A 20,021-nucleotide genomic window follows, 5' to 3' on the forward strand; every position below is an offset into this window, starting at 1 on the left:
CAAGTGCCGCTGGTTGTGGGGGCGAGGTGTTAACCATGGCAGTGCTGGTGCTGGCAGAAGGCTCATGGCTGTACAGGGGTGTGGGTGCACGGCCCCATGGCCATAGGCAACCACCTGGTTACATGAGGTTTCTTTGTGTATCCGTTTCACCAAGGCGTTCATTCCACACATGAATTCTGACTCAAACACGCAGATCATCAGCTTACCATCAAAGGAATGTTTTATGGTTGGCAAGATTAAAATGTGTTGAACATTAAAGCTACATCACTGGAAATCACAGTAACTGCTAACAATCTTTTTGAAATAGAGCAAATTACCTTTAGTTTTTACTGCCAGAGAGGAGAATGTCCATTTCCAAAATATGAATTTTTACTATCATTTTCTCTCTCCCTGTTTTTATGAAGCAAAAGCTATGAAGGCATTTCAAAAGTAAATTACTTGAAAGTTCTCCTTCTTAATTCCCACCAGAACTAAGCTCAACTCATCAAAGTGTTTTGAAGTTCATTTTCCATGCCTATACTGATACAATTATGATATTTTTCACATCTTAGGAACAGAGTCTGGAAATCTAAAGGTCTAAACACTTTAGGACAATGGTCCCATCTCTACTGTGCCACATACTCTGCATTTTATGGATGCAATTCTCATTCAAGGGCTATAATTTCTTATTTAGTTCACTCTGAAAGAAATCTTTGCCTTCTCCTGTAATGTGTTCTTAGAAAAGCATTCACAGAAAGGTTACAACCAGCAGTAAAACCAACCACCCAAGAACGACCATCAGTTTGGGGCCCTTCCATCAGTCTCCCTCCCATTGGATCTCTGGGCGTTCAATGATTTCTCACTTTCATTCTCAATCTGAAAGTGCCCCAAATTCTCCCACTTAGCAAGCACTGGAAACAATGCAGAGAGAGCTGCGAAGCTGCTGGATCTCTATGAGAGGCAGGGAGCGTTTTGTCTAAAACGGACCTGTTTCAGTTAGCATACATCATGCGAATTGAGCTTTAAAACTTGAGCCGAGCTCACTGCTCCCAGCTCCCAGCCCTTAAGGCAGTATGTGGCAGGGCTATTCAGAGCCCCTGGGACCTGCATTCACTCCCTGGTTTTCTGCAGCTTTCCTGGGTAGGGCCCTGGGGAGCAATCTCCTTCCTTCTCAGCACAGTTCATCTTCTGCATAGGAATAACGTACCTGCTAATTCACACCGCTCTGGGAGACCACGGCAGTAAAACTTGCAAACATATGAGAAATAGAAAAGCATGTGAATGTGATTCAAACCCCATCAGAAGTTCCTAACTACAGTTTCTCATCTTTCGCTTTCCCTAGCTAATGTTTCCCCAGAGCTGCTCTCCTGAGTTCCGTGTGCAGTCACCAGGCTACCCTCATTTCCAGGTCAGCAACCCCCACCTTGCTTCCCTTATGGAGAATTTGTACTGTAAAGATGCAGTCTGTAGATGTTTCATGTCCATGACATGACTGAAAGAGGAGCAGTACTGGAAAAGGACTTCAGGAACAGGACAAAGCAATGGTCAGTATTTACAAAAGCCTGTTTATGAAGGGCAACCAGAAGGTTTGAATGCTTTAGCAAAGTGACCACTGAGCAAAAGAGCATAGAGCAGTGCCGTGTTGCTGGGTTTGGGGACTTGGGGTGTTGTCTCCAGTCTTCTGTCTCCAGGGAGCCACAAGGCTGCTGATAAAGACTTGGTTGGTAAACGGCATCAGAGCTGCTTCTTAATGCCAAGGCAACATGAATTCACAGGAAACATATTCTTTCAAACTAATGAGTTTCTTTTCATCAAGAAAATTGGCTGGTGAAGGTGGCAGTGCTGAGCACAGGCTTTCATAGTTGCGTGCTGTGATGACTAAGAAACCAGTCTGATACACGAAGATGCATTTCAGAAAGCATAGGATGAACAGCTGAGCCTTTTGAAGAGCTCAGGTGTCCCAGGTATCACCCACAGACATGGCTTTTGGAGGATGGGTGAGCCTGCTAACAGTGGCTGCTGGCATGATAGTGTCCTGGTGCTGATGCCACCTCTGTCACTGCTGCCTCACTGCAAACAGGAGGAGCAGCACATGAGCTCTTACCCACAGCTTAAATGCAGCATCTCATCCGCAGTATATCCAACCGTGTGGAGGCCTCATTCACAACCAGACCTAATATTCAAAATTTAGAAACACCATCTGGTAGAGACTTTGTTAAGTAAAAATATCTCATTACTGAACACAGATCTGGGAGAGAGATTGCTTCCTTACCTTATACATCTGATCATATTTAACTGGACTGCCACATTTCAGTATTTCTGAAATGCTTCCAAAGGTTTCTGACATGGGGCACGTTCCTAACCTGTAGAAAAGGAATTAGCTGTGTTATTAATGTGAAATTAGTGGTAACTCATTTGAGTTACGTTGCTGCAAGGTGTCTTTTTGCCAGCATTGTTTCTCCTGGTAAATAGCAAGTCCTCTAATTGCAGAAATAAATCTGTTGAGGGTTGAAAGTGATGAAAACGTTTAATAAAATATGTCCCAGAAACAGAGAACGTGATTAGATTGAACATGTTTACCACAGGGTTTGGGTATGGTGATAGAAGCTCACGCCCTCAGGATGGCCGCACTTACACCATAGGATCAATGGAATGGGGAACAAAAAATTAGTCTGCTCAGTATAACTGCTCCAAGATAACTGAGCAACCGATGAGGCATAAAAATCCTTTTTAGCAGTACAGCTTCTGATGGCGTCTTCCAACAGAGAAAAGCATAGATCATATGCACCTTCCTTACAAACAGAAAACATCCCTTGAGAGGTTTTTCCAGTTAAGTTTCATGAAGTAATGGTTAACATTCATGGTCCGAATTGCAATGATTCAAACTCTTATGACAGACCTCTATAAAACTGAAAACAGCTCAAAACAGTGGTTTATTTAAAATTAATTAGGAAAAAAACACATCACTGTTTTTAAAATTCTGTCTAGCTCAACTATTTTACAGGCCATAGAATCCTTATCTGAAATGGTGTCTTGTTTTGGTTTCGGCCTCATATGGTATTTACTTATTTATCACTTGTTTGTTGTTATTTTTGGCTGTGGGTGAAGACAAATTCTTTTCATTAAGGTTGATTACTCTAATTGTGGACTCTCTGTATTTCACCAGCTCTAGTATCACAGACCTCTTCAACTCACAGGCACCAATAAACAGGCTGAGATAAAGACAGTAGAAGTACCTGAAGTCTGTGCTTGTCCCTACTGAATATAGGTTGTGAAATGGGTAATGACATTCCTGGCCTCACAATAAAATAGATGGTAACTCAGTGTAGAGCATAAGTTGGATTTCAGGGCTCATAGTTATTAGGCATTACCAAATTTTGTCTCCAAATCTCTGTCCCACCTGCAGATATTGCTTTCACCTGGGTCTGGAGCCAGTGCCTTTCCCAGTGCTACAGGCATTTAGTGATGGAGCAAAACATGGAAACTACTTCTCTTTAATGATAACAGAGATGTTCTCGCCATGCAAGATTTCAGTATGAGCTCATGTCTTACACAGCATTAAAGAAAACCGTATCTAGCTGTATCTATGGTGGCTAACATCAACCCCTCCTCACAGACTTCTGCTTTATCCTACACCCAGAACAAACCCCACCAGTAAGCATAAAAAAACCCAAACAAACAAGAAACAAAAATCAGGCTCAGCACGGCAATTTTCAAATCAGTTCTCTGGACTGAGTGTCACTGAAGATTAAACCAATAAAAAAGGGTTTTTTTATGAGGAAACTTGCATGTGAGAGGAGCAAATCAGCAGAAGAAGCCCGAGCTGGCGTGCAGTCCTGAATTAATAGCTTAATGTAATTCAGTTCTTGCTGGTTGCCTGGAAACTAACACGGAAAAAAAGTGGAAGCACAAACCATAATGGGTGTAGAGGGCTTAATAGGGAATTATTGATGCCAATAAACTGTTAGACAGCCTGATGTATTTCTAACAAAATCACTCAAAATGCTCCTTTATTATTATATGTTATTTTGAATAACAAGGTTCAAGGCCAAAGAAGATAAAGCATTGCGGTGCTGGCGGTTGGGACAGGCTGGAGAGCTGACACTGGGATTTGTCCCCGTACCCACAGCCACTCCTGTTAAGCAGAAGGTAACTGAGGTTCTCTATCAGTAAAAGCAATGAGGCACTTGTGCCTTCCTCACAGAGTCTGTCTGGAATTAACCCTGCAGATCTGCTCAAACCTGGAGTTGAGCTTCCAACAAAACTGCTTTCTGATTCAGGACCAGCTGTTTGCCCACACTGGTTTGGGAGTTTCAGTGAATCCTCATAGCTGTGTCCATCATCAGAACAGTAACAGACCCCAAGCAGTCTCTTGTCATTCCAAAGATGGACAAGTCCTTTCCTGGGATGGAGAATCCCAACAGAAGCTGCAGAAGATGCTCAGGGAGCACAACTCCACTGCCACACTTGTTTCAGTGCCCAATGCACGAGGCATCCATCCCTCAGTACTGGCTTCCCACCTTGAAAGAGTTGCTTTAAGAAAGCAGTTTTTATCCTAATTATTTTTGACAGGTATTAGGTCAGTTTAATTAGTTGGAAATTCAGATGAACAACCACCTCTCTACTGTAATTCCTCTTCAACACTGAAAGAGGAAAACGCTGTTGAAATGAGCTCTGGCCTATCAGAGGCCATCCACAACCACCCAAATAAACCAAGTTCGTGCTGCAAAGACAAATCCTGGCAGGTTTTTTGGGGGGTAAGACTGGTTATGCCAGGAACAGCTTTGGAAACAGATTTCTCTCTTCCTAACATGCAAGAGATGTATAATGTGGATCATAATATAGAAAATATTGTAAAATATAACAGTGTAAGACTAATTTTAAGTCTGCTACTGATTTATCTGTTATTTTGAGATATCCAATAGATACCTCAAGAGCATTTTAAATAGTCTCTAAATAAAGTGAGTCATTATTTCTTACTAAAAAGGGAGCTTTTAAATGATCCAGTTACTGAAAAAGCAACAAACTGTAATTTCTTTGGAAATTTCACAGTTCCCTCTCCCCTCTGTAAGCAATCTGCAGTAATAAAGTATAAACACAGAGATCAAGTGTCACAATGAAAATGCTTAACAACTCCAAAATGGTACATTAAACCCCTACAATCTTGGGTAAGACAAACAAAATCATAAACTCTTTTTATTGCAATCCCTGACAAATTGTGGATATAAATAGAATTTAACACAACTAACTTATTTTTCAGTCCTACCCTATTATTCATAAGTTATCTTCTCCACGTCTGTCTTTTTATGGCTCTTTAAGATAGCACGGCAGGAAGGTGAGAGCATTTCTGAGTCTTCGTTCAGTAGAGGTTTTCGTGTGCATTCTGGAAAGGATGGAGGGGAGGCTGCACCTTTCAGGCTTAGAAGCTGGACAGTTCATTTAGTGCAGACTGCTCTCTGAACTAGTCAATTAAATGGCTGTACAGTAATGTTCCCTGAATAGCCAAGTGAAGGCCTGGCCCTGGCAACACCCAGCTGTGTGATGAAATGATGACTGATGCAGCCTTTTTGCTGCTAGGTGCTCCGTTTGCATTCCCAATGCACAGCTTAATAACCATGTTGTAGCTGTCGGTGGAAGCAGAAGCTGTAAATTCTCCCATAGGTATTTTTATTAGAACAAGCACTACAGCTTAAGACTATTGAGAAGGCATTTAATGAAAACACTCTTGCCTCCACATGCTCCCTCGGCCCATAAGGCAGAACAGTAAAGAAGCCCACTATTGCTCACTGACAGTAGGACCTAACCCTGAGCACTGAGCTCGCAGGACTGTGGCCCAGAGATATCCTGAAGAAGTTCCAGCATTCCAAAAACTTGTTAGCTAAAACAGCCGTATGTTGGAAATCATTAGCATCCACCTTCTTTAAAGTGGGTTTCACTAAATAAAGCAAGTATGGACAACCTTGACGTCTATCATAACTACTTGAAATGTGTGTGTATGATTTCACTGTCAAGCCGGGCTGCTTGCAGATGGTGTGGTGAAGTCAGACAGCTAAAGAATGTCAGATTTCTTTGTTCTGTTTCAGAGCTGTTTTGTTGTGTGATCTTTTCTTATGATTCAGACGAAGGTGATGTGAGAAGCAGAAATAATTTGACTTGATGCTATTATCTGAAGCCCGGTTGAAAGGCTTGCAGTCACCAGACTCAGATGTGACCTCTATGCTGGCCAAAATGGTGTGGGGAGTCCTTGAGATGGAACAGCTGAGAACAAACATGGGCTCTCAGATGCTATTTTTGTACATCCATTTCCCTGACTTTAACCACACTGTAGCTACTGAAAGTATATGTGATTAGCCTGGAGATGTTATGCCAGCAAACTGCAGCTCAAGACAACTCTCATCAGAACATTTTAATGTAAATTGCTGTCTCCTTATTGTTATCTAAGGAATTAAGCTGATTTATTAAAGTTCAGGAGCCGTCTCTTCATTTGTAAACCTTTTATGGTGGATGTCATGAGAAGGGCTCATCAGCCTTTTCTTCTGGAAGGAAGAGGATGTCCTCCTGAAGTTCAGAAATGTCAAAGTCTCTTTTGTATTTGTATTTTTTATAGCTGCTGGAATAAGTCATTGCTTATTGCTATTCTGCATATTAATTCATAGCTTACATATACTGCTATTGATAGCCAGAGCAGGAAGTCCTAAAATCTAATGTTTTTAATGGGAATGTTGGCAGGTCCTTTATTATATCAAAGGGAGCAGTGGTGTTAAAAATTCACATATCAAAAACTATCAACACATGATAAATGGATGGTGAACTGTTCGTGTCGCACCACTTATTAAGTTGGTACCATAAATTATTACACTGTAAAAATCAATGTTTATTTCAGTCTTTCTCTCCTTCCATATTGCCTCAGCTATTTTCTAGAACTCGCTCAAAAGCTACAAGAAGAAAGAGAAAAGCAGAACTGCTTCTATGGCCCAGCACTGGCTGCGGGGCCGTCTACCTGTGCACACACTGTGCCTACAGCCCTCCCAGTGAGCGCCATGTAGGGCTGTGTTCTCTCCTACAGTCACAGCAGCAGCTTTCCACAGCCAGCATTTAAGATATTCTCTGCTTTGGCTTTGATATTTGTTGGGTTTTTTTGCATTGTTATCTTCATAACGGTATGGCTGTATTACTGTAACTTATCACATTAGAGCACTCTGCCAGCCTTCCCATTATTCACCTATACTTCGGCGTCAAGACATGCAGAATGACTGTATCACTTTGTTTGCTATCTGTGTGCACAGCACCAGGGATTTGGGTGCTTTGAAATACCTACTCCATCCTGAGAGAAAGAATCCTTTTTCTATGGCACCTCTCAGCAATGGCAGCAGCATCCATAGGCACAGTGTGCCACGATGGGCAGGAAGCTTGCTGACACAGCACGAGATCCTCTCTCATACAGAATTATGCTTCAGCCACGGTTAGTTTCTCAAAACACTCTCTAGCTGTGAATATATTGCACAGTTGACTTCTTGCTGGAAAATCAGGAGCAGCAAAGGCAGCAGCAGATTTCTGAGGGAAAACAGTGCTGCATCCCTGTTTGCATCGCACCATTACGCATGTGATCAACAAACATCATCCTGCACCCATCTATTGGGAAAGATATCACACGCACGTTGAGCAGCAGTGTGATGGATTCCTTTAACAGTTAAGCACAACAAGAGAAATAGGTTTGCTATGTTTTTACACTCATCAGAGTGTAAAAGAACTTTCTACATGACTTGTTTCTGCCAGTATGATTTCAGCTCACACTAAGCACGAGGTGCACACCGGAGTGATGTGATTTCCCTGCTTTGCTTTGCCTATAGCCTTCCTAACACTCAGAGCACTTGCCTCTCTGCCTTCCCCTGCACAGCTCATAGTGCCTTTCTGCATTCCCTGAAAGAGGAAGGTGTATCAAATGCTACGCACAATGTACAAGCTGGTTTAAAAAAAAAAAAACCTTCTTCCATAATGACCACAAGACCTGAATTTACTGCTGGAATGTCAGAGATCTCACAAACAGCAGCAGCAATGAGTGCATTATCTTTACCTCTGAGTTTGCAGCATATCCCTTCTTCTATGAAATTTTATGACAGATGGATTCAAAGGGGAAAAAGCAACAGGCCTCAGAAGCTTTTATGGTTCTTCTTGCCTCATCTGTATTTGCAAAACACTGCAAGCCGGACCATGTTCTGGCTGTTTTTATGCTTGTTTTTACAGCAGGGCACACTGTTTGCTATAAATAATAGAACTGAAGAGCAGAAAGTTATCAATACGCCAGATACAGCTAAAAGCTGTAAGAAGTGATTCCAGCACTCACAGTAAGTGAGTCGGGTGTTCTGATTCTGACAGGGCAGGCAGCATATCCCAGTGGCCAGGGGGGAGGAGGCAGCTGGCTGCAGGTTTTAGTTATGATGCAGCGATGGATTTTCATGACAGCAAAACCATCTCCCATTCTTAGTCATTTTTCTTGCTCATAAAACATACATAAAATCCTTGCTGACCCAAGCAGGGTGCCCTGTGGGACCCTAACAGAACAGCAGAAGATTTACGTAAGTAGTACATCCACCTTTTGGATGGATAATTTTTTCATGAAACAAATCCTTCTGTGTGAAACTCCTTCATCCCCTAATAAACATGGTAAGGAAAATATCTATTAATCACAAAGCAAAACATTAAACATAAGCAATCCCCGAGCAAAGCAAAGCAAAGCAAAGCAAAGCAATGCAAAGCAAAGCAGCTTATGGGCACTAGGTGGCTATGCCAAAAACCCCACTTCCAAACACTGGCTGGAGCCAGTGCACCAAACCTGACGTGTTACAGTCCCATGTCCCAGTGCATCGGTGTGCCCAGCTGCCTGCCCTAGCAGTGCACAGAGTCACCAAGGCTCTGGGCAGAGGATCAGACCTTCTGATGCTGAGCAGGTGGGGCATTAGCAGCACTTGGCCGATAGAAGGATACTATTCTTCCCAGAGATGCTATCACACGTTTATTAACAACTAAAGTCTGAATTTTGGAAGGTATCTGAAAATTCGAACTTTTAACTTCAGCAACCTTCAAAAAAGAGTGAAGAAAAAAAAGTGAAGAAGATCACGTGTCTGCCTGTAGCTCTAACAACTTCATCTTGGACTATTTATATGGTGGGAAAAGAGGAATTCTATTGTTGGTCCCCAAGAAAAGTGCCTCTGATCTCGGACAAATTCTCCCAGCCTATCCATGAAGAAAGGAACACTTCTGTAGGCTGCTTGTTAGCCATGCTCTGAGTTATCACAGGGCCCCAGAGGTCAAACTCCTCTGTGCTTTTTACTGTGTGACCATCATAGCAGCTCTCCCAGATGATATCCAGGGATCATTTTGTAGAGGAGCTACAGACAAAATCAGACTCGTTAGTCCAGCAGGAAGAAGGTGCTGAGTATGAAACAGGATCTTTCATTCCGCACTCTACGCTATTACCTCCAATTTATATCATCTTCCTTGCTTTACATAAGCAGCAGTCTGCCGTGTAAATCAGACCCGCACAGCTACTTGCTATGGAGAATTACTCTTCATTGCAGGGCTTTTGACATGAAAAAATATCTTTGCATTAAAATCAAAAGAACAATCTCCGAGGAGTGTCTTCTCAGCACTCAGACTATCATAACAACAGGGCATGCTAATAAATGAAAAATCATGCAATTTCCTTCTCCATGCAGTTGGAAAGGTTTAACTAATTAAACCAATTATTCTACTATAATGACATGAAATTAAAGGTGGTGGGGTTTTTTCCCCCCACAAAATATACAAAATCAAAAACTGCAATCTAATCTAATCTTGCGTTTAAATCTCTCTGAAGGATACATGCCAGTGCTGCTCCAGGGCAGACATGTAATGAATCACTCAGACATCACATTCCCTGCCTATGCCATTACTGCTTCATCTATCCTTTCTACTTTTTGTTGGGGTTTGTTGCGCATCCCTTGATGTTGATACACAATAGTCCAATTTCCCACCCTTGGGAGCACTTTCCCTGGCAGCCTGGGGTGGCAGTTGTGGTCTCCCAGCTGCTAAGGTCCCCATGCCCTGTGGTAGGGTCACTGCTGCTGCCCAGCCCCCAGCCTGTGTTACAGCCCCAGCCAACTCTACCCTGGCCTTCCAGGAACCAAGCTGGGTGTGCTCTGACTTGTGGGGGAAGATGGATGGGTTGAGGGAAGAAGAAGATCAGGCCCCAGGCTTTGTCTATCCCATTTTGTTCAGTGAGGTGTGGAAGTGTAACACGACTTGCTCCCTTAGCCTGGATAAGGCATCCTTCAGAAATGGGCAGCACAACAATGCACACACATAAAATCACCAAGTTTCCACCACTGTTTGAGAAATGCTCATTTTTGTTCATATAATCTTCCTTCCACCAATCTTCATAACAGATTTTATTTGTATAAATGATGTCTATAAGACTGCATATCTAGTCCCTCGGTTTAAACAAATGCTGCATTTTGTACACTTAAGCAGTTGCTATTGCTTGTACCAAAATCCAAGTTAAAAGAAGTTGAAAAATTGCAGTCTCAGTGATGGCAGCTGGCAGGATAACAGCAGCGTTACTGCTTCTGCTGTCAAAGGACAACCAAAACTAATGCATACAGCTGTGCAAAAGCTCTCCCTGTGAATGAAGCTTGGATTCACAGCCCTGTGTGTGTGTATGTGTACATCTCACTGCTTCCCTGCGTGTGTCTTGGCACAACTGCAAGGCCCCAAAACCACTGCTGCAGGGGTAGCAAAGTGTGTGTGGACACGAGAAGAGGCAGGGTGGGCACCTCAGAGGTGCTGCAGAAAATGAATGGGCATTTTCACCTGCAAAGCCCTTTCACTCGTTGTTCCCACATACTACAAATATAACCTTCTTATAAAGTATGCTGTTGTTTTTCGGTGTCTCTAAAAGTTGATGTCTCAGGTAATTATTTCATATTACAGATGTTATATTACATTAAAAATGCTAACATATTATTTTAAATCTTTTTGTTAAATGTTTTCTTATTGTTTTGACCTTCAAATCTCAGCTCACAAAACTTTGTGAGCAAAGCCAATAATTTGCCCATGCCACACAATGGTGAAGCTGACTGCAAAACTATGTTTGTGACATCTACACATAACAGATGCAGAATCCCCACAGGAAGCTGGTAAATCCCCTCCTCTGTATTCAAAAATCAGGGCCAGAGTACTATATTTACTATGAAGGAATAGGGCTTCATTATCTGATCTTGGTGATTGATGTTATTCCCATGTAATCTTTCAGATAAATGATTCCTCCACATCTCATTTACATAACTATTTTATAACAGTGTGGATTAGTTCTTCACGCTTCTGCATAGTTATGCCTCAAACATGACTTTTGTTGGTTTTTTTTTAACTGAGTAATAGAAACATCTATCAAATAGAAACGATCTCTGAGCATCATAGGACACAACCAGTGTTAAGTATCTCCTAATAAGCCACATATTGATTCTCTCTAGGAAATTAGAACGTTCCATTTTTTACATCAATTCCTTCACAATGTAAATACAGACAAGAAAATCTAATCCATACACAAGGCGTGAGAAGAACACAGGGCACATCTCATAGGGCATCATAGAGAAAAGCAGTGGCTGGTGTTGCAGGGGGAATACAATATAGATGTAAGACTGCACAAAAAAACTTGTATTTTCAGCACCAACACTGGATTCCCAGAGCATCACTGTGGTTTTTTCCCCCCTACCAAACAGCTTCAGACTAAATTTAACCAAAAAACTATACATATAGACTTGGAGGAAATTGGAAGCAAGAGAACCCATTACTTTTGAAGTAATCTGTTTTCCCTTAGATTACTTCCTTCAACTTTAATCTGAAGATGGTTTGAAAACAGGCTTATGGCCATGAGTGTGCACATTGGTGGTGCCAGAGCAAAGGATTGTATCTCAGGAGGATCAGCACCAGACAGCTTTATGCCTGTGACCAGACTCCATAGGAAAAAGCTGCTCTAGGGTCTGGCAAAATCTCACTCTGGGTGAAGACTGCAATCGAGAACCTGGATGGGTTTTGTTGGTGTGAATGGATGCAATTAGCAACAAAGCTCTCACAGTTCACCTGCCATGGATGTCTAAGGCTCTTTTGTCAGAAAAATACTTCAGTTTCTTTGAAAGAAAAAAAATACACTTACAGTGATAGGACAAGGGGGAATGGTTTTAAACTGAGACAAGGGAGGTTTAGGCTGGGTATTAGGAGGAAGTTTTTCACCCAGAGGGTGGTGATGCACTGGAACAGGTTGCCCAAGGAGGCTGTGGATGCCCCATCCCTGCAGGCATTCAAGGCCAGGCTGGATGTGGCTCTGGGCAGCCTGGTCTGGTGGTTGGTGACCCTGCACACAGCAGGGGGTTGGAACTGGATGAGCACTGTGGGCCTTTGCAACCCAGGCTGTCCTATAATTCTATGATAAAAATTCGATGATTAACTTTTCTAGAGGGACAAAATATAAGACCAAAGGAGAAGGTCAGTTTACAAGATAATGTTGCTTATTCAATCCAAATATTCTAATATTGTTTTCAATTTAAAATCATTGCTGCTCAACAGGTTTTTCTGGCCCCAGAATATCCAACCACATGCCATATAAAGAGAATTTTAACTCAGAATTATTTTAGTTTCAAAAGTGTTCATAAATCAGGCTTCAAATGAGCGCTTCATGCTGCTATTTAGCTAGCACTTGCCAGCAGCAAAGTGCTGAGGAAAGAGCAGGGAGGTACAAAATCCATCAGCGAGAATAAATCTCATTTGCACTTAATTTTTCATTTCTCAGAGCACTCTGGGCAGCCCCACACCTGTGAGCTCCGGGGGATGCAGACCTGTGCTGGGCTCTAGGGCTCTCAGGGTTCACATTCTCTATGAGAGCTGTGATCCAGCCCAAAGATATGTCAGTAACACCCCTTCAGTACCTCTCACCCCTCCAGCACATCACCTCATCCCAGTGGCTCCCAACTCCATGCATGGCTCTGTGGATTGGTGGGGCCATGGCTGGCCTGCAGAAGACATGGGGCCAGGAGCCCACAAAATATCAATCCCTGCCACTGACAACAGCCAATTTCAGGTGTATTTAAGTATTTGATGGTAATGGTGGACGGTAATAGGAGATTGTGGGTAATGATAAATGAGAAGCAGCCCTCTAGGTGCATGTTTTAGCTCTGCTCTTTAAAGAACAAAGCTCTGCTGTTATTCACTCTGCTATCACCAGGAGTCGGGCATGGCCTCTCAGTGATGGTGGTCCCTCTGGGCTCTGAGTGGGACCGCTACCAAGTTGGACATAGCACATCCCAGAAGTGAGGCTGGTGATGCTCAGTTATTTCTGTACCAAGCCTTGCTCCGTTGCCATGGCAGCACAGCGCCCAGCCCTGGCTCCGCTGCCTGCATGCATTCAATCTGGAATTTCATCTTTTCCACAAAAATGCATGCACAATTACTTCGTTATTTGATAGAGAATATCGGTATTACTTCACACTCACCACACATTGGCTTATTTCAGCGTGATAGTGCTCTTCACGTGACAGCTGTGTGGTGTTTTGCATAATTCATATTATTGTGTACTATATGGAGTCTTACATAAAGGCGTGACATTCACTGTAATGTAAAAAAAAATTAAAAAAAAAGAAAAAGAAAGAAAGAAAAGTAACCACAGAATCATTAGCAGTACAAAGCAGAGCCAGGAAGACGAAGAGTTCCCCAACGAGATGACTTTGCTTCCTGCAACAGCACACAATTACAGAACTTGGTGTCAGCACTGCTGTAACTCCGTGAGTTCAGTGGGAATACAGCTCTCCTAGACTTGTCTTTGCTGGCAAACGACGCTGTGCGTTAAGGATACGCTCATTTACATTCCTTTCAAGATGATGCCAATGTCCTCTTCACAACATTTTATTTTTTTTTTTAAAGACTTGGTGAATTTTGCATAAACTACATGAAACTGCCACCTCTTACAAATCAAGGGTTAAGATGAATCCCAGCACATTTCCTCTCCTCCTGGCACCTGTGACACATCTGGACAGCAGTGGCTGGTGTAACCCCACACTCAAAGGGCTCTTCCCATGCAGAAGGCGTTGCAATGCAAGCCAGGGGCTGTGGGTGGTGCTAAGCCTGAGGCCCCACTGAAGGCTGCACCCCGCACAGCTCTGAGCTCAGCCACCCCATCCCTGTGGGAGGAAGGACCTGGCGCTTCCATCACCATCATCGTCACCGCGAGGGATTTTCTTTCTTTGGATCAGCCTACGTGACACCGTGCCAAAACAAGCAGCCATCCTTAACTCCCATTTCTATCTTTTGAGCAGCAGAAGAAAACATATGCAAAATATACTCAGATTATTCAGAAAGCTTACAGTAGGCAGTTTCTGCTTTGGATATTGCAAAGGGGAAAAAAAACCTACATTCTCTCTCCAAAAACAAAGTTGTTTTTCTGAGCAAAACCCACAAATGCTGTGCAAGGTGTTTCAACAATTCCATCCACAGACTGAACCCAGGAACAGTTCCACCAGCTGAAGGGGCTCAGGCTGCTCAGCTACAACATGGTCCCAAGAATCCACAGCAGAGAGCTCTTCCCTGGAGCCTGGCTGATCTAATATACCCAGCTTTTATTTTTAATCCATATTTTGGGGTCACAAGGACAGCCTGGAGCCACGTACACAGGATTTCAGACAGTGGAGTTCAGAGCACAAGCCTTTGCCTGCCAACAGAAACCTTTGCTCTCTGATTCAAGGATGTAGCTCCTCTGGAGCCATGCAGGAGCATCTGCAGAGCAGGAGGGAGAACCTGCAGTTGGTTGACACCCACTGCAATGAGTATCCCTTTACATTTAAGACTTTATTTTCACCTCACACATAATGGGAGCTCCAGGAACATCTTGGCTCAAAACAGATCAATTCCAGAAGAAAATCCCATCCCTGCCCTTGTGTGAGTGCACAACAAATGGTCAGACCCAAACTGAAGCCGGCCCCTTCTCTCCCATCCATCTGCAAAGCAGGAGGCAGCTCAGCAGTACCTCCACCCCACAGGCTCTCTCAGCCTTCATGCACAGCCAAGAACTCCCACAGAAACATTTTTATATCTCAAGGCTGCTTGAGAATAACCTAAACACTACGCTTTCCTGCCAAACAGAATGCCTTCGTGGAGGCTTTGGCTCAGCCTGAAGCACGCCGGCCCTTCCATGGGCTGAGCCCCCCACACCTCCTGGCAGTGAGGGTGAGGGGCAGCTCCTGGTCTTTCAATATGCACTTAGTCAGGAAAAAAACTCCCAAAAAAGAAAAAAACAACAAAAAACACACAGAGAGAGAGAAAGTAACAGAGATATTCCAGTACTCAGAGTGTACCAAAGAAGCAAAATTAGAAACAACCTGTGTTTCAAAATGTAGTCAACAGAATGCATCGCAATGGCAGCTCTTGCTAGAAGCAACAAGGGATGCTTCCTGGCGGTGCTGAAGCGATGCTGCTCAGTGCATCAAAATACAATCTATAGCACCAAATTATAAACATCTGTTGTGGCATATCTGTTAACTTTTATTCCTCAAATGGGCAAATTGTTTGAGAGGATCGTTACCTGGTGCTGATCTCTGTGAAACTCCTGGTCCTGCTTTTAGCAAGAGAGAAATCAGAGACATCTTGAGCATTTTCCTTAATGGCTACATTACAACTAAAATAAAGATCAAAGATTTATACCACTGACATAAAATGAAATTGAATGAGATTCTTATATTAAAGCACAAGGAGGTGGGCGCTAAATAATAGAAATGGTTCTTAAAAAGTATTAAAATACCAAAGCACTGAAAAATAAGAACATTAATTCCTTGTAAAGGTCATTAGGTGGTCACAAATATGGAATAAGTAGCTGACATTGCAGCACAACAAGTTCTTACCTGGTTTTGCACTGGATTTCCCAGGATGCTGCTCAACAAAGCAGAGCCTCCAGCCCTATCCAGTGTGCTCCTTTCACCCCACCTACCCGCAACAGCAGAAGCTGAAGCCATGTTAAGGATGGTTCCTTCAAATCAGCACATTCAGAAGATCAGAATTCAGGTCCCAGCAATTCTTGCTGGTTTGTGGTATTAAAATCTGTGGTGAATGAAAATTGATTGTTTTAATTTTGGACAGCTTAGAAACAATGGTGGTTCTCATTGTCAGAGAGAGCTGAACTGGGGGGAGGTGAAGGGCCAGCAAGAAAGTGAGAAAATCAGGGCTGAGTGCAGCACACAGAGAGAACCAGTAAGCCTACCATGTCATAAACAGAGCAACGGTAACACAAATAATGACAGGAGCTGGGATAAAGGAACACATCGGTGGCACTCACCTGGGGCAGGTGTTGGAGGAGAACGGTGTGTTACAGATCTTGTCCCTTCACAAAGCACAGAATCAGGCTGATCTCAGAGCCTCGTGACTATCCATCATTTCAGCAAATTGCCTTAATTTATTTTTTTTTTTAATTTTATTTTTGTTAGAACTGTTTCAATAACACATTTTGGTCAAAATATTTTTAATCCAATATTTCAATCTGAATGCTGTTCTAAGTTAAAAAATAGCAGATTACTTAGCAACTAGAATGAAATATTTTATGTGGGGTCAGACCAATATTTTGCAGATTCTAAGATGGAATTAGAAGGGGTTTTTTTAATCTTTTTTTTTCTTTTTTGTTCTGTTTTGTTTTAAACAAAGCTCTGTTTGTTTCCCCAGGCAATTCGGAATTGCCAGGGAATAAAAGAAATATATAACCCACAGCAAGGTACCATATAGGTAAATTATAATACAGAACACTGAGAAACTCCATTACATTCCCATTCCTTTGTCAGAGGCAGAGCTGCCTGGTTAGAGTAGTCCTTGTATATCTAAATAATATCTAATTCTCAGGGAAAGCTTCCTGGCGTGAAATAAAAGCTAGTTGTATACAAACAAGGCAATCCTATACTGACAGAATCCAGAATATTCATTACCTAGGAAAAAAGAAACAACAAACTACTATACATGTAGTATTCCAAATTATTTTTCCTTTAATGAGAAAGCATTCCTCCTTTTACAATAGTGAGTAAGGAAGGGCTCCGACTTCTTCAGCAATTCCAATCTTGTCAAGGAAAACCCATATGCTGTACACAAGCATTGACTATCTGAAGTAACACAGCAAATCCTTTCAAAAGTAATTTATTTTTTTTTCCATAGGATTGCCTCCTAAAATCATAAAGCCTTTAATTAGAGCTACAGCACAATATGTACGTGCGCATAATTAAAACAACTCATCGTGGTGAGATGGGGATTATCTGATGCGGGCCAGACGTCTTTGTCATCTACTGTTTTGGGGAACAATGTTATTAAAAGAAAATCAAATTAAGGATGAAAAATAATTGTGAAGTATATCAAAGCATAAAACAGATGTTAAGTGCACAGAATAAATAGCTGTAGGGAAAAGCTTTAAAATATCCCAAGAACTTCAAAGAATAGCTTGTATTTCAAACATTTTTATCTGCTATTCTTCTCCCACACTTTCTGGTGTGGAAACAGGCTTAAAATTCAGAGATAAAAAAAGAAGTAGATGTTGTCTTTCATTTCCAAATATGAAACAAGAGTCTGTGAAAGTTGTAAATGAAAGATCCACCTCCTTCAGATCTTGCCTTATCGGAACACATATATAAAAGATAAAGAAATGATGTCATTGCGCAGTGGCCTTTACTGCCATTTGGTATGGTTTGTTCCTCCTCCATAGGGGTGACTGCCATGCAGCAAATGTCCCACCCAAGGCTCCAAGAGGAGCTGGCAGAGCCATAGGGCCAACAGGGAGCACAGAAAGATGGGGATATTCCAAAATATACCCAGGATATGTAAGGAAATCTAAATGAACAGGAATCTAAATGAAATCCAAATGGATGTGTTTGTGATGATTTTTACTTTGTGGAATTTATCTTCAGTTGTCCTTTTCCAGAGTACTTTGCAAAGATATTCAGCCTTTTGACTGAGCACATGCATCAGACATTTTAAAATCCTAGGAGTAACACTATTCAATAAAAGACACCTTAGCTGCAGAGAGGTTTTAGCTTTTCTAAACCTCATTTGTAAGCAGAGGTAAAATGGAAGAGTAAATGGAAGAACTTGATAGCTTCATGTCAGAAAAGACATGAACCGTGACACAGCAATGTCAGCAGGGCTAAAATGAGCTGTTAAAGTACCTGGAGTGAAACAACACAGAGTTTCTGAAATGACAGATCAAGAAAAAAAAACCCCAACCCACTGACAATGGGTCAAAAAGGATGAAATCTGCGCCTTGTTGCTGCTCTGCTCTAGGAACTCTACTTTTAAATCTTCAGTCAGAACGTATTAAATTGCCTCCAAATTAAAGTGTCAAGGTAACACTCAACCGGTGTTGTTCAACAGCTCAGCAGAAACCATCGGCAGTGGGGGAAACAAGAAAACAAACCTCATTCTAATTTTCCTGGTAGCACCTGGAAATGAAGAATGTGACTTTAAACAGAAGCGCTGCAACTGTGTAGGTATGACAAAACTGGGTCCCTTCCCCTGGTGTGTGAGGCAGCTCTGAGCGCCTGCCAGAAAGCCTTAAATACGAGTTTTGAAGGTAAGGCATGATTTAGCTTTTCCAATATTATATACAACTAAAATAAAAAACGGGTGAGTTTATTGACCTTCGTGAGAAAAATCTTCCTGCAGCTGCCGGCTGTTGAGGTGGCAGAGAACGAGGCGTTCCAGCTCCGCTGGTTATTGAGCGAATGACTTTTCAACTTCAACTGTTTTTCCACTTCTTCACGGACCATCTTGGCCTGGTTTAACAGTTTCCAGCTTGGTAACTAAAGTAGGTGGCAGCTCTTCATTTTTTGAGGGTGAGGAGGGCAAGAACTGCATGTGCCCCATCTGTGGGGTGATGGGCTCCAAGCGCTGTGTCCTCAGGAGCCATCAAGCCACTGAGTGGTTGGCTTGGAAGCCACACTACCCTGCACCTCTGTCTCCACAGTGGTAATAGGGCTGCTGGAGACCACCAGTCTCAGAGGGGATCCTCCTTGGATCACTGCCTCCAAGCAGAATCAGTAAGCTCTACTATTTCCTGATGCTGCCCTTTAGTCTGACCTCCCTCCTCAGTTTACGAATCACAAAGCATCCTGGTGTGCTGAAGCATGCATGCTCACATTGCAGTGGCTGTCCTCCCATCACCAGCCAGAGACCTTAAACTCCTTACTCACTGAACTGGAAGTTAAATTTAAATTGAGTGACTGCTTGAAGCAATGGATAAGAAGGAATACACCCCTTATTTATAAACTGCTCCTAGCTGGTGTCAGCTATCAAGATTTTGTTATCTGATTACATCAGTTGAGCTTAAAGGCATGTTTCCTCTGTCAGGACTGTTTTCAAAATTCCTTGGCATTTTAATTGGTTTCATATTTCAATTCTCTTGTCAAAAAATAGATTTGTTTAAAAAGCACCACCTCACTTCTCCTCGGATTCCTCCTTCTTCATTCTCCTCAGGGTTGCTCGCTCCCTGCAGAAGTTTGCAGCTCTGCAGCCGCATCCAAGGCAAAGCCTTCAGCCTTGGTCCTGTATTCAGCATGAGAATCCCAGGAAAACCCACATGTAACAAACTGCCTGCTGCGTCTGTCCCAGATTCCAGACAAAGCTTTTCATTTGTTCCATTCCAACTGAAGAGCTACAAAGAGTCAGGAAAAGCTCCAGTGGGCTGCAGAGCAGCAGAGCCACAATGGTGTCCTGTGCACTCTGCAGTTTGCAGCGGTGACTTCAGGCCCTGGTTCCTCCCACTCAGCCCTGCTGGGACCGCACAGCCCGGGCTGCTCTCCCCTAGAACTGGGCTGTGTGGAGGCAAACTGCTGCCACTCCAAAGCCAGAGAAGCACCCGCAGTGGGGCTCCAGCTTTTTGGTTCCTGAGGATGTGGATAAATTTGAGTTTTCTGCTGCGTTCCACCTTGCATCATATAACCAACAGTGGGCAATTCTGTTTCATTCTGGTATTTCAGCCAGGCTAGAATATTCAGACC

The sequence above is a fragment of the Coturnix japonica genome, chromosome 15 (assembly GCF_054131305.1).
Source record: "Coturnix japonica strain WE chromosome 15, WE-NBRP24, whole genome shotgun sequence".
NCBI classification, from domain to species: domain Eukaryota; kingdom Metazoa; phylum Chordata; class Aves; order Galliformes; family Phasianidae; genus Coturnix; species Coturnix japonica.